Below are 14,758 nucleotides of genomic sequence, written 5' to 3'. Positions count from 1 at the left end.
CTCCTTGGGGCAGTATTTCAGGGCTATCTGAAATACTGTCTCACGTGCTGTAGTTAGTGGGCAAAACAAAAGATATCATGGTCACCTGAGAGAACAGCCACTGCCAAGGGTGGGCCAGTGAGCCCTGAGGAAACTCAGGAAAGCAGGTCAAAGGAGTGATTCCAGTAAGCTCACATCTTCCCAAAGAAATGGTTTTGTGCACCATTCTGCAAATCTGTAAATCTGGTCTTCTGCAAATCTTTTGTTCCTACTACCTCCCCATTATTGCAAAAACTCATATATCCTAGCTCCTCCCCTTGCCTCCTTGGAAGCAGTTTCTTAGAGCTACCTGAGATGCTGTGTTCCAGGCTTAAGTCCTAATTTTGACCCAAATACAACTTAACTCTCAACCTTCAGGTTGTATTTTTTTTTTTTTTTTTTTAGTTGGCAGTAATGTCTCACATTCACATTCCAACCTGACTCTTGTGGGAGAAGGGGTGCAGTTGCAACCACATATTGGAAATTTGATAAAGAGTGAAAGAGCCTCACCCTTCAGGTGAGCCCTTTGAATATGTGATGACAGTGCTGCTCTAGAATATACATATACTTGACCTCAAGTCCCCCCAAATTAAATTGTATGAACTTCTGCCATATGTGCCAATAAAACTGACCGGAGTTAGAAAAAAGCCAGAAGAGTAGGATTCTGAGGTCCTGCCAGTAGGATTTCTTTCCTGCTGATGACATGAAGCCATGAAAACCAACAACAGTAACTACAACCACAGCAAAAATCCTGGCCATATTTTAAAATAATCATTTGCAGCAGTCCATCTACCTCGGAATCCCTAGCACACAACAACTAACTGTTCTCTGAGAGCCTAACATCAGAGCTGATTTCCAGCCTCATTGTCAACACTAAGGAGTCTCATGAAATGCTGAATGTCTGCTGTGCCAGAACACCTATTTCAAAAAAGCTCCCAGGAGGGATGTCTTTTGTGTAGATTTTCTTGCTCAATGGAGATTTTGAAAATGAGCAGGACCCTATGGGGTTCCTGGCCACAAAAACCTTTGTGTCCCCCATTTCTTGTTTTTTAGGGAATAAGCTTCAGTCTCCATGACTGTCCCTGAGTTCCAAAGGTCAGGTGCAAACATTTGCTAATCAGGGAAGGGAGGGGGTTGCTGAACAAAGGGAGGAGCAGTCAAGAAACAACAGTGCAGCCTTGGGGCAGGGTCCTGTTGCCCTCTCCAGGGATATGCCTAACAATATCTTTGAACTCTTCTGCAGAACTAAAACCTTCAACAAATGGAAGATGTTAACTACTTGATGAAGCATTCCGAAAGAAGGAGGACCGCCACAACCAGTCTGGGGCCACTAAATACCAGCTTTGAAGAATGCAAGCTTCCACCTACCCCAATCCATATCTGCGGCCCTATTTTCCATTCCTAAACTATAAGATCATCTCCTATTCTCTGCCAATGTAGGGCACAGTCTTTAAGGCATTAACCTGCTATGGCCTGCTTTGCCTGGCAAAGCGATGGAAGCTATTTTTTTTTCTCCTTTACCTGAAACTATTTCAGCATTTATATTTGGCACTAGTGGACAGAGACTGAGGGGGTTTTTTGGACAACAAGTTCATGGTGGTGATTCCAACCACCTTTGCCATAGTGGGGTGGAGGTGGAGCCTGGGAGTGAGGCAATTGCCTAGGAGTTGGCTTATGGCCTTAGCATGAATATTCTGCCCCATAAGAATGGTCCATGATGGATAGAGACAAAAGCAATTGTGGTTTTAGTTTCAATTGTGAGCCCCATAAACACAGCCTCTTAGTGTTCACTCTTAAGCAATCTTATCCCTTTGAATCTGGGCTGGGCCTGTAGACTTGCTTTTAATCAAGGGAATGTAGAGGAAGTGAGGCTTTGGACTTGTGGGCTTAGGGCTTGAGAGTGCCTGGCAGTGAATAACTATAAAATGCTCACACGCAATGGCTCCGTCCAAACCTCTTGCACTAGGAGAGGACCAAACTCTAGCAAGGCTTCTAGCAGCATAAGCCTCGTCCTAAGGATGACCCCACCCTCTGAGTAACATATCTGCCTGAGAAAGCTCAACACCACCAGAATATATTTTCTGTCCCAGCTGAATTCTCTTGCTAGATAGGTCCCTGAATGTCCTCCAGAGCAGTTACTTTAGAAAGCTTGCAATTATAAAATCCTTTTGAGATGTAAATCTGCTACCCAGAATATTTCTCCAAGGACTTAAGAGTCTCCTCTCTGGAATGCAAACGTTCAGGGAGAAAACTGCTGCTCTAGCCCCTAGTTCTTGGGGAAATATAAGGGCCTAATTTCAGTGGCTGCCTTGCTTCAGCTTGCCCCACTGCCTCCTGTCATCAGGATCTGAGAAGTGTGTTTTTCTCTGAATGAGTGCCAATTGGTAGACCCAGAGGCTTCGTCCCACTACCTCCTCTCACCCCTCAGTGCCTTCCCCGTAGTATGCCAGCCTTATGCTCTCCTGCCTTTTCTCTCAGTGAAATTCAGTTCCATTCATGCTGGACTCTTCCCTCCTGCAATGGTTATTCTCAGAGTAAGCTGTTCTGACCACTGTAAGGAATGTCTGCCTTTGTGCTTCTCTGACAGCAGCACCTGCTTTTGCTCTCTCTGTAGCCTGGAGCTACCGCGTAAGAAGTCCAGACCCCTGCAGGAAGGGAGGGATCCTGAGAGATCCTACTTGGAGAGAAAGGATAAAGGCAGCCAGCAGGGGAAGCTGGTTGCTGTTTGTGTGATGCTACTGGGTTGTGCCAGGAACTTGGAGCTGTCCTTGGTGACCAATCCTGAGTGAGAAACCCTGCCTCTTACAGGAACACCAGAGCCTTCTGTGAAGTCCTGACCTGCACAATCAAGAGCAGATAAAATAGTTGTGGCTTTATAGATAGGATGTTATCAACTGGAAAAAAAAATAAAAAGCGCAACATGAGCATTGTGAGTTAAATGGTATTTGGTACAAAATAAAAACTATAGCCTGGGAGACAGTCTCTCAGAGAGCTCTGAGAAACCACTCCAAAGAGGTAGGGTGGAAAGTCAGTGTTATTTATGATTTTTGTGAAGGGGGTACCAGCTGTTAAACACACCTTTGGCAGAAGGTTGCTGCAAGTCTTGTGAAGGTTACTGCTAGTCACAGGGAGCAGATGTCACTGTGAAGGATTTTAGTGCTTTTCTAGATAGGCGGAGATGCAAGAATTGGGCTCATAAAATTATCACCTGGAAATATCTAACTATTTAAAGTCCTGTTCTGCCAGTTTTCCCAGAGCACAGAGGGTGTCACTCTGGACCTCCATCCTGAGCTCCTTTCGGGACGGGTTGAGGGTCAGCAGTTGCAGCGGCTCACGAGTCCATCCTTGTAGAGGCAGACAGCAAGTGCCAATCTCCAGTTGGCATACCATACAGTCACAGGGAACCAAACAGTAACCAATCAGCTCCTTTCCTGTGGAGATAAGAGCAGACAGTCAGCAAAATCTACAAGTCAGTGGGAACCAGGTATCAGCTCAAACAACAGAGACAGAGGAGAGAAGAGAAAGGAGTTTCAATAGCAGCAAAGCACACAAGTGAAAAAACCTCAGTGGGAAGCTCTCTAGTCCTCAGCAATATTCTGTCCTCTTCCAGGACTGAAGCGAGTCCAGCAGTTCCAGCTGTCTAGTTCCCACATTCTGCAGCAGCACAGTTAACCCACTCCCTCAGCCTTCAACCACTGACATGGAGTGAGCACCCCAAACACTGATGCCCCCAGACTCAGAGAAACCCAGGGCCTTTGCCTCTTAACCCCCAGAACAGTAAAAAATTAAGGGGGAAGGTGAATTCTTTTTTTTTTTTCTTTTTTATCTTTTTGCCATTTCTTGGGCCGCTCTAGCAGCATATGGAGATTCCCAGGCTAGGGGTCGAATCGGAGCTGTAGCCACAGGCCTACACCAGAGCCACAGCAACTCGGGATCCGAGCTGAGTCTGCAACCCACACCACAGCTCACGGCAACATCGGATCCTTAATCCACTGAGCAAGGCCAGGGAATCGAACCCTCAACCTCATGGTTCCTAGTCGGATTTGTTAACCACTGTGTCACACGGGGAACTCCCATGAATTCTTAACATTGTCCTTTCCACACTCAAGCCATTCAGGAAACTGACCTGGGAACTCCCAGTACAAATTAATGACATTTTTTATTTCCCACTAACTACACATTGTCTGAAATTTTCTCTTAGGTGGTGTTGGTGTTGTTTTCTCTTTAAATCTCACCTATATTTTTAGGTCTGCATGCATCAGCTGAAAAAAGGACACAACCTGAAAGTTGAGAATTATGTTTTATTCAGTGGGCTTACAGATATGGCCTCTCAGCTCTGAGGGAGTGGTTAAGGGAAAGCCAGGAGATATAGGAGTTTTTGCTGAGAAAAAAAAAAAAATGTAGTGGAACATCAAAAGATTAATGCTAATCACACAGACACACAAAACTCCCCAGATATTTCAAGTTAAGGAATTTAGCGCTTGTCTCTCTAAGAGAAGATGCAAGATTCTGGGCTCATTGAAATTGTCCCTTTGATATGCACCTTAACTGTCTAGGGCCAGGATCCTGTTTTTCTCCATTCATTTCCTTTGAATCCCCCCAGGGTCATATTTAAGGAGCTGTGTCAGTGGCTGATAGCCACAACATCCTTCCTTTACTGAAAAATGGCAGGTGACATTCTTTGTCCACACTTGTGAAGATGGAAATTGGGAACTTAAGGACCGTAATCAGTCTGGAACTTCTTCTTTTTTTTTTTTTTTTTTTTTTTTGGTCTTTTTATGGCTGCTCCCATGGCATATGGAAGTTCCCAGGTTAGGGGTCAAATTGGAGTGTAGCTGCCAGGCATAGCAACACAGGATCTGAGCTGCATCTGCAACGTATACCACAGATCCTGGCAAAGCCAGATCCTTAACCCGCTCCGTGAGGCCAGGGATCGAACCTGCGTCCTGGTGGATACTAGTCAGATTTGTTTCTGCTGAGCCACAATGGGGACTCCATCCTGGAGCTTCTTGAGTGTGGAGACCAAGGCTTGGATAATTTTCTACAGTCGAACAGACATATTTGCCTCAGTAAAATTTAGCTGAACAGACACAAAGAACAAATTTCCAACTGGAGGGAAGGGCCTACGGTAAAGTGCAGATGCCCAGTTTAACAGCTGTGTGAATGGCCAAGTTGAAGATTATTAAAACCTGGCACCCTTGGCCTCAGAAATTCTGATATCCATTAAAAGAGACTGAATGCAAATGATCATACGGTGACTGGTTTGCTTTTAAGTTTTCTCTCAGTCTTAACCAGGCGAGGAGCTTAAGAAAGGAGAGAGGAAATTGAATTAATGAGAAACAAAGGAATAATTGATTGAAGCCAAAGATTTGCAACAGAAAGTTACTCAACGACACCAGACTTCTCCCTTCCAAACACAATGCATGAAGCCAGTAAGCAACCATGGTTTCCTTTTTAAACTCTTCACGAGTCCTGGGACCCATTGAGAATTATCATTAATGTTATTCATGCATCTTTCATCTCTTACAATAAACTACAGTTTCTGAGTGAAATTGTCAGTATGTGTGTGCTCCTCAGGGGGAAGAATAACCTAGAAATGCAGCCTGAGGCAGCCGGCACTGTTCCCACAACGGCTTTCTCAGTTACTCTCCCACGCCCCTACCAAACAGACACATTCTTTTTTCCCTCCAAGGCAGATGATTCTATTTAAGCACGACCTACCAGCTTCCCCACCATGTCCACCTGATGCATGGCATGCCGTGGCACAGAACGTCTGTCGCTGTTATATTAGGTGTTTTCACAGCAAAACCTTGAAAAGAGAAGAGGAGTTATTTCCCAGCATGCACCTGTCTTAGGCATCAAGTAGTTCCCTTAGATGGTGGCAGCTGAGTGTTGAAATTGGGGTAAGGCGGGGGTTTATGCTCCCTGTGGAGGAACTTTCTCTTCATTGGGCAGTTTAATTGCCAGCCACTTAGAAACGCAGGCCCAGCCCTGTCAACACTCAAATAGCTTTTGCCCTAACCGACTTCCCCTCTGAAGCAGACCCTTGGACCTCTTACAACTCCCAGTAGGACAATCCTTTCCCTCCAGCACTTCCCAAAAACAGTCTCAAGACTTGAGCCAGTCACTTGTCCACACGGAGGAAATCCATCTGTCAATAGTGGCGCTTCCTTGCTAGAATGTGCAGATTTAATATCTGAGGCAGCTATTCCTCTGCACTTCGGCTTCCTAGATTTAGCCAGCACCAGTCTGGGGAGACAACAGACATCCCTGGAGCCCAGCTTCTCTGATAGAACAACATAACCTTTAGGTCTGATAATCATGCCAAATATTGAATACTTAAAAGCAAATGTTATTCTAATTAACTGCATTCACAAATGACAGCAGCTTCTCTTTCTAAAGCTGGCTTGAAGCCTTTCCCTCAAGACTCAGATCAGAAGCAAAGGACAAAAATAACATGTGAGCATAAAGCCAGTTTGCTCTAGACGCCAGGAAGCTACCTATGACCTTCAAAGTTGAGCAGGTATTGCGGTCTGGTGTATTTTGCAGAGCATAGTAAGAGTATGGAAAGCCTGTAAACCTATGACCGCCCTGAGGCCGGCTGGGCAATTTCCCAGGGTAGGAATATGAAAAGATGAGAATAAAAAGATGCTTATCTCACTTGTTCTCTGTAGATAAACTTCTGTTCTTCCCAAAAAGGCTTTCTAGGACACAATGCTCTGGTGAGTTCCCCATAGATATTCTATTTATTTTCTCTTATTACTATGTTTATAACACCACTAATATGTGTTTACTGTAGACAAGAAACATAATCAAATCATACACAAATTCCACTACTCTCAAACAACAATGTTAATATCTATATCCTAATAACCATGACATATATATGAATAATGATTGAGTTTTTTGTGAAGCACTTTGTAATATCTTTTTACAAATTAATGTTTTGGAGTTCCTGCTGTGGCACAGTGAGTTAAGGACCTGGTGTTGCCACAGCTGTGGTGTAGGTCACAGCTGCAGCTTGGATTTGATCCCCGGCCTGGGAACTTCCACATGCCATGGGTATAGCTAAAAAAGAAAAATAATTAGTGTCTCCTATTTCCACATAACTGAATATATGTCTACATCATCATCAGAATTTCAATAATGTTCCATCATAAAGATGTGCTATAATTTATTAATTGTCAGACCTTTGGGGTATTTCCAGTGAGTATGTGCAAAGATGGTCCTGATGTCATCTACAGACTTCAAAGAGCTCACACTTCCAAAGGATGGCTGGAGATTTCTATGTCAGCATTTCAGAAAGCTGTCTGTACTGTCAATGCTCTGCTTCCCTTTTTCTTTCCTCATTCCTCTTTTTTTTTTGGCTGTAACTGCAGCATTTATAATTTCCCAGTTCAGGGATTGAACTCTGCCAAAGCTCAAGCCAGAGCTTTAGCAGTGACAATGTCAGGTCCTTAACGGGCTGAGCCATTAGGGAACTCCTGTCAATTTTTAACACTCTCAGTAAGTGTTAAATTTTAACACTCAATAAGCAATTTTTAACACTCTCTTTCAGAATTGCCCCCAGCATCTGAATCATGTGGCTAGGACTGTTGACACTTTTCCTCTATCAGGCACACTGGCAGTCAGAGAGGAGGGAAAATATAATCCCCCCAAACATGGGAGAGTGGCCAAAAGTATCCACACAAATCTTAAAGTTTTTATAAAGTCTTACTTTCCTTTAAACATGTCAGTGGACTTTTAATTCTGTTTCACATATCCATGTCAATTTTAATATTATTTTTTACCCGACATCCTCATGTTTAACTGGTGCTCTGATGGTACCAACCCATCATGAACCAATGAATCATGTAACAGTGCTGCGATTCCAGGGCTCTATGGCAACAAAATTTATGTTTTGGACATGATTAGACTTATGAAAACAGCCTCAGGCCACAATGAGCCAACTCCTATGAATAAAAATAGTGATCAATATGGCAGATTCAATTTCGATTCCGTATCATCAATACTTCCGAAGTTTGTGCTCCAGCTCCACTTTCATCTGCAGCTCCCATTGGTCCACACATGAGCCTTGTGAAGTATGCAAGCAGGGAGAAGTATTTCCATTACCTCTGCTTCATCTGGAGTGCTGGTATGCCTCCTGTTTTCTTGGGCTCTAAATTGAAGAAGGATTTTCCATATTTATAGCTCCCACTTCTGACCCCATGCTATGTGCTATATTGTACACGTACAGCAATCTCCTCTCTTGACTCTCTTAATATTTGGCACAATGCACTTTACCTTCCATATCTCTACCTACCAACCGTCTTTGGATTATTTCCATGTTGCCAGCACACACATCAGAATCTTCCTTTTAGTGGCAAGTAGCTGCAACCTCATCCTCATCCTCAACCTCCGTACCTCAGTGACCATCACCTGCTGTCCCCAGGAGCAGCTCCTTCCTAGGACCACATCCTGGTCACCACCCACCAAAGTTCTTCCTGTGAGTTCGTAAGCTTCACAGTCCCACGGTCTTGCCTGCAACATCCCATCCTTCTTCCTCCATTATTACTGCTTTTCCACCAGACATAACAGTAACCACTGAATTCCACCATTTTCTCCTGGTCCCTCAGATCTTCTGACTTCACATCCTTCCCTTCTCTACCTGAAACTGATGATCCATTATCACCTCAACTTATGCTTGGAATTTTCCTTTCTGGCCTGTTATTTCTCTCCTTCTTCTGCTTCTCTACTTCAGCGGGGGATCCTGCCATCCACCCAGTAGCTCAAACTAGAAATCTGGAAGTCACTCCTTTCTTTCTTTCTTTCTTTCTTATGGCCACACCTGCTACACATGGAGTTTCCAGGCCGGGGGTTGAGTCGGAGCTGCAGTTGTGGCGATGTCACAGCCATGGCAACACAGGATGCGAGCCGCATCTGTCACCTACATCACAGCTTGTGGCAACACTGGGTCCTTAATCCACTGAGTGAGGCCAGGGATTGAACCTGCATTTTCGCAGAGACAGCATTGGGTCCTTAACCCGCTGAGCCACAACAGGAACTCCTGGAAGCCACTCCTGATCATCTTGCAATAATAGTATATCTCCACACTCTCTCTTGAGTCCAGTTCTCTCCTTGTCCATTGCAGAACTGCTGCCCTTACAGGCCTTTAATATCATCTATACACATGACAAAGAAGGACTCCTCACTTGTTTCTCAGGCCTCAGCCTCAATCCATCCCTCATGCCATGCTAATGATGAAAACGTCACACCTCTCTTCCCCCATCCTCCATTCCACAAACACCAAACCATGCAGAATCCTACAAAATCTTTTCTACCATTGTAATTGACTCAAAAAGGAAGTGGAAATGACTTAAAGAAGAAAGATACAATAGGACTGTAAAAACAGATGGAGAAAGAGAAAAGAAGATATGGTAGAAATATTGGGTAGAGTTCCCTGTGCACTACACTCTACCCAATGTTCTGTGATAATCTATGCGGGAAAAAGAATGGATGTGTGTACATGTATAACTGAATCACTTTGTTGTGCAGCAGAAATGATCACAATATTGTAAATCAACTGTACTTCAATAACATTTTAGGAACTGAAAAGAAAAAAAAAAACAGACAAAATTATCTCAGTCAACAACCATTGATCATAAATGCTCTTCCGAGCTGATGGAATGCAATGCTTACACTTACAGAGGCTATTCTTTTAAAGGGTACATTTGATACTGAAGCTGTAAAAATATCTAAGGAAATAGGAAAATAAATTATAACTTGGCTGACAAAAAAAAAAGGTATGGTAAGAAAAAGATTAAATCAAAGGTAAAGATTCATGTCATGAACACATGCACAGTTGTTTGTTGGGGCCCCAAGTCTGCCTGTGTCCTTCCTGTAAGCCAAGGCAAAGAAAGAAATTGGTGGATGCAAACTCTTACATTTGGAATGAATGGACAATGGGGCCTTACACTACAGCACAGGGAACTCTGTGTGATGGAGTCACTTGGATGTATAACAGAGATTGAAGAAACACTGTAAATCAACTAGACTGTAATAAAAAAATAAATAAGAAAGAAATCCAATCAGTTACAAACTCATCCTAGCTGTAAGATAAAAACAAATGTGTTGCTGATTGTGACACTTGAGAGAATTGTCTCCCGTCGTAGCCTGTAAGTGTCCAGGATTCCACATCAGAAATCCTACTTACCCTCCAACACTCAGAACTAAGCTTTCCTTGTTCTGGGGTCTCCCCTGACCCTCTGAAGTCTTTTCTTCTCTACCTCAGCATCCTGGACTTTCTTCTGTTTACACCCGTGATGGTGCTGAAAGCCCCTACCCCTACACTACATAGTGGTCTTATTAAGGGACCAGACCCTCTTGAGTTCATCTCTGTGTCCCCATCGATACTGGGCCTTGTGGAGACAATGTCTCAGTGCTTTAGAGTAGTAACTAAAGGGTGAAAGATGTGGGCATTTCAGTATTTCTTTGTCATCCAAATAGGAATAAGGCCAAGCCTGAATTTTGGGAGCTGATTCTAATATTTTACAACATAACTTTGGCATTTCCCAGTCAATCTGTTAGTTTCAACTAAATTCATTTTTCTTTAATCCCAAATATGTACATCAGAAAGGAGCTTACTTAATGAACTTGTGGGCCAAGGGGAGAAAATAGAAATAAGAGCAGCCAACGCTCCTCCCAGCACCCCCATCTGGTCCCAGTGTGGATGACCCTCAGGTCTCCAGATGCCACCTGGCCACCTGGGTGAGGCTTAGGGCAAACCTGATGACATCCCTTCCTTCTTAGGACAAAGGGTGTCAGACAAGTAAGGCTGGGTCTCAGAAGGACCTCCCAATGTGATGGTTGTGACACCGCCATCACATCAATACAGCTTTCTCTGTAAGCTGAGGGTGTTCCCAACGTGGCTTAGCAGAAGCGAATCTGATTAGTATCCATGAGGACACAGGTTCGATCCCTGGCCTCACTCAGTGGGTTAAGGATCCAGCGTTGCCCTGAGCTATGGTGTAAGTAGTTGCAGACGCAGCTTAGATCCTGCATTGCTGTGGCTGTGGTGTAGGCCGGCAGCTACACTCCATTTTGACCCCTAGCCTGGGAAACTCCATATGCTGTGGGTGTGCCCTGAAAAAGATAAATAAATAAATAAAATATAAGCTGAGCTCAGACTTACTACTGCTCTTTCCCTGCTCCTGCACATCAGAGCTCAGTCCCTTGTCTTAAGATTCTAATAGCAGAAAAAGACCTATCTCTCATTGGCTTATTTCTATCCAAGTTCTCAGCAAAAGTGGAGGAGTAGCAGATACCACCTCACTCACAGCTACAGTTCTCCAGCCTTTCTGGACACATTACCTCCCTGTTCCTCTCTGCTGTTTGCCAGGTCCATGTAACTAGTTCTTGCGGGCAAACTGATAGAATTCTTCACCTACTCTTTCCTTGCTACAGGGGAGCTATAAGCCTATCTTCAGATGGATGTAACATCACATCAAAGTGTCCTGGAATGCTGAATCCCTGCATAGAAGAAGGCTGCCCTGGGATTCACCAAGACAATTAGAAGATTTTTCAAAAGCAAGAAATAGCCATGTGTGGAGTTTCCATTGTGGCTAAGGCGTAGATGACCAGCCCTCACTTCCATGCAACCATGAATGCTTTGGTCACGGAGGCAGAGTTTAAGAGGTTCATTTTTGTCAAATGGTTTTCTTTACCCAGGTAAAGAAATAGTGGATAAAAGGGCTGCTAGCCCATTAATACATTTAATAAACTCTCAGCATGTCACTTTCAGATTCTATACAAGATATGAAAAGTATTGAAATGAGCCGGATGGCAGGATTTGTATTTAATTGCTTCTCTTACTTCCTATGACCTCCTTCAAATAGAAGCATACACTCCTTCGAAATTGCCTGCCCAGCATGGTTATTTGCCAATGAGATGGTCCTGAGTAGAACCTTAGAAAGAAGAAAGAAAGAAAGAAAGAAAGAAAGAAAGAAAGAAAGAAAGAAAGAAAGAAAGAAAGAAAGAAAGAAAGAAAGAAAGAAAGATGGAAGGAAGGAAGGAAGGAAGGAAGGAAGGAAGGAAGGAAGGAAGAAAAAAGGAAAAAAGAAACCCATCTCCAAAGAAGGTCCCCAAAATTAAAATAGCTCCTTTTTGATTGAACTCAGTTCTCAAGTCCTTATGGTTTTGTTTTTTGTTTTTGTTTTGTCTTGTTATGGCCACACTCACAGCACATGGAAGTTCACAGGCTAGGGGTAGAATAGGAGCTGCAGCTGCCAGCCTACACCACAGCCACAATAACACAGGATATGAGCTGTGTCTGCAACCTAGAACACAGCTCAAGGCAACACTGGATCCTTAACCAGGGATCCAGCCCTCATCCTCATGGATACTAGTTGGGTTCATTACCACCAAGCCACAATGAGAACTCCCCCTTATGGTTTTGATTACTGAAGACCCTCATACTAACAGATGTTCCTCTCAGAGACTTATGCAGTTTAGTAATGACAGATTCACTGAATTGGAGGCGAGGATGTTATATACGGTTAATTCAAATTTTGTCTGAAGTAATACTTTCCAGGGACCAGACTATCTCTCTATGATAAGCCCTTAGACTTAAGATGTTTCCCTGAGTTCAGGTAAGTGTATCTAAACTCAAGAATCTGAGTTTACTTCAGATGCTTAACTGAGCATAATAATTGCTAAAGTATATAAACGCTTACTTGTAATTCCAAGTATTTTATGGATTGACTCTTGTACGTCTTCACAAAATCCTGTGAGGCCCATTTTAGGGATGAGAACATGGAGGCACAGTGGGAATATACTTCTTCAGAGCATACCATTAGCAAAGAGCAGAAGTGGGACTCAACTTGAGTCAGTTAGTTTCCAGAACTGGCTCTTTTAGCTCCTGTTGAATAAAATTATTCAGATGTAAAATAGGCTTCTGAATAATTCAGTTTATGTGAAGACTCACAAATAAAATACTCCACGTACAGATGATGAAAGTGAGGATTCAACAAAATAGTTCAGAATTTGTTGGAAGTCAGTGAAAGGTAGAGTGAAAACACACACCAAGGCCATCCTATTCTAAAGTCCATAGACTCCCATGAATCCATTTACCTCACTCCACTTGATAGTGCTATGTTTTATGTAAAGGTAGGGTGTGGCTCAGTGGAAATGAACCCTCTAGTATCCACGGGGACAAGGGTTTGATCCCTGGCCTCATTCAGTGGGTTGAGGATCTGGCATTGCCGTGAGCTGTGGTGTAGGTCAGACAGGGCTCGGATCCTATGTTGTTGTGGCTATGGTGTAGGCTGGCAGCTGCAGCTCCAATTTGATCTCTAGCGTGGGAACTTCCATGTGCCACAGGTGTGGCCCTAAAGAGCAGCAACAACAAAAACAACAAAAAGATAGGGTTCAAACAATTTTTAGGAACTTACCTGTATGCTTCTCTCTCCAATGGTCATTTTTCAATAACATAAGCATATGCTTATTCGTCTATCCATTCATTCACAATGATTTGATTTTGTGTTTATATTTTTTCATTTTTTTACCTCTGAAATACAAATTTTCTAATTTTTAAATTCTCTTACTTTCTTTAAACTTTTTTTTTTCATTATTTTAACAGAATAAAGAAATTTGGAGTTCCTGTTGTGGTGCAGTGGAAACGAATCCGACTAGGAATGATGAGGTTGTGGGTTCAATCCCTGGCCTCATTCAGTGGGTTAAGGATCCAGCATTGCTGGATCTGTTGAGCTGAGGTGTAGGTCCCAGAGGCGGCTCAGATCCCAAGTTGCTGTGGCTGTGGTATAGGCCAGTGGCTACAAGTCCAATTAGACCCCTAGCCTGGGAACCTCCATATGTCATGGGTGCGGCCCTAAAAATACATTAAAAAAAAAAAGAAGAAATTTAAAACAGGAATTATTTTAAAAGCATAGAGATCATAAAACTAACACTCAGCTGTCCATCTCATTAAGTTAACAAATAAACAGTATGAAATAGTGGGACTATGGTGACACAAAGCAGGGACATTATTGAGGGTCTATTTCTTGGGTTTTTCACTGTTGAATTAAATAAGCATGTGTGTGAACTATCACCCCCACATCACTCAGGTATTTGATGGTGGCACTAATCTCTCAAATCCCCAAGCAAAGGGAGCTGCATGGGCTTATGTTTGACCATGTTTGCTCCATGACTCTAGGATCCAGTGTGTATTCTGCCCATTTACTAAGTAGACTCCTTTCAGGGAATAGAGAAATAATCTTAGGATAATCTTAGTCCATAGTCCAACTGAACCTATTGTTAGATGACCTCAGACCAAGTTTCCATCTATCACCAGATTTCCATGTACCCCTCCTTATTATTATTTAGAACTTCCAGAGATTAGCAATATCTTCCCCCGAAGTCAGGGTCTTTTTTGTTTTTCAGGGCATAGCTGGAAAAAAACTGATAAAGGCTACAAGTTATTCCCACTTGGAAAAGCTTAGAGAAAGAGTCACAGTGTACATGTTTGTTGAGGCTGCAGGAGCCAATATTTGTGTTCTGTTCTAAAGCATTCTGTGGTTCTTAGCCCACAGTTTGACATTTGTTGGGATTTATTTTCTACATAACATCAACCGTGGAAAAATTACTTTTTAAGCATATCTCAGATCTTATACATTTTTTTTCCTCTCTGGCTGCCCTGCAGCCTATGGAATTCCAGGGGCAGGGATCAGATCTGAACTGCAGTTGCCACAGCTGCAGCAACACAGGA

At 43.1% G+C, this 14,758-nt stretch overlaps 1 long non-coding RNA gene across 1 annotated transcript in view; it reads right to left on the bottom strand.

The window, feature by feature from the left end:
- Positions 1-467: 467 nt before the first annotated feature.
- LOC106505556 (uncharacterized) overlaps positions 468-14,758 on the bottom strand; it is a 492,239-nt gene continuing 477,948 nt past the window's right edge. The window contains exons 9-10 of the long non-coding RNA XR_014822526.1: positions 5,740-5,827; positions 468-3,449 (exon numbers count right to left, since the gene is read on the bottom strand). This is a non-coding gene — a long non-coding RNA (uncharacterized LOC106505556). The remainder of the gene's footprint in view (positions 3,450-5,739; positions 5,828-14,758) is intronic.

The sequence above is a fragment of the Sus scrofa genome, chromosome 13 (genome assembly GCF_054392235.1).
Source record: "Sus scrofa isolate SSC_HxYL_T2T_F1_AM1 chromosome 13, Sscrofa_HxYL_maternal_Yorkshire_Landrace_v2.0, whole genome shotgun sequence".
Lineage (NCBI taxonomy): Eukaryota > Metazoa > Chordata > Mammalia > Artiodactyla > Suidae > Sus > Sus scrofa.
The sequence above is the reverse complement of the archived record's forward strand: the minus strand, read 5'-3'. Positions and strand labels throughout refer to the sequence as shown.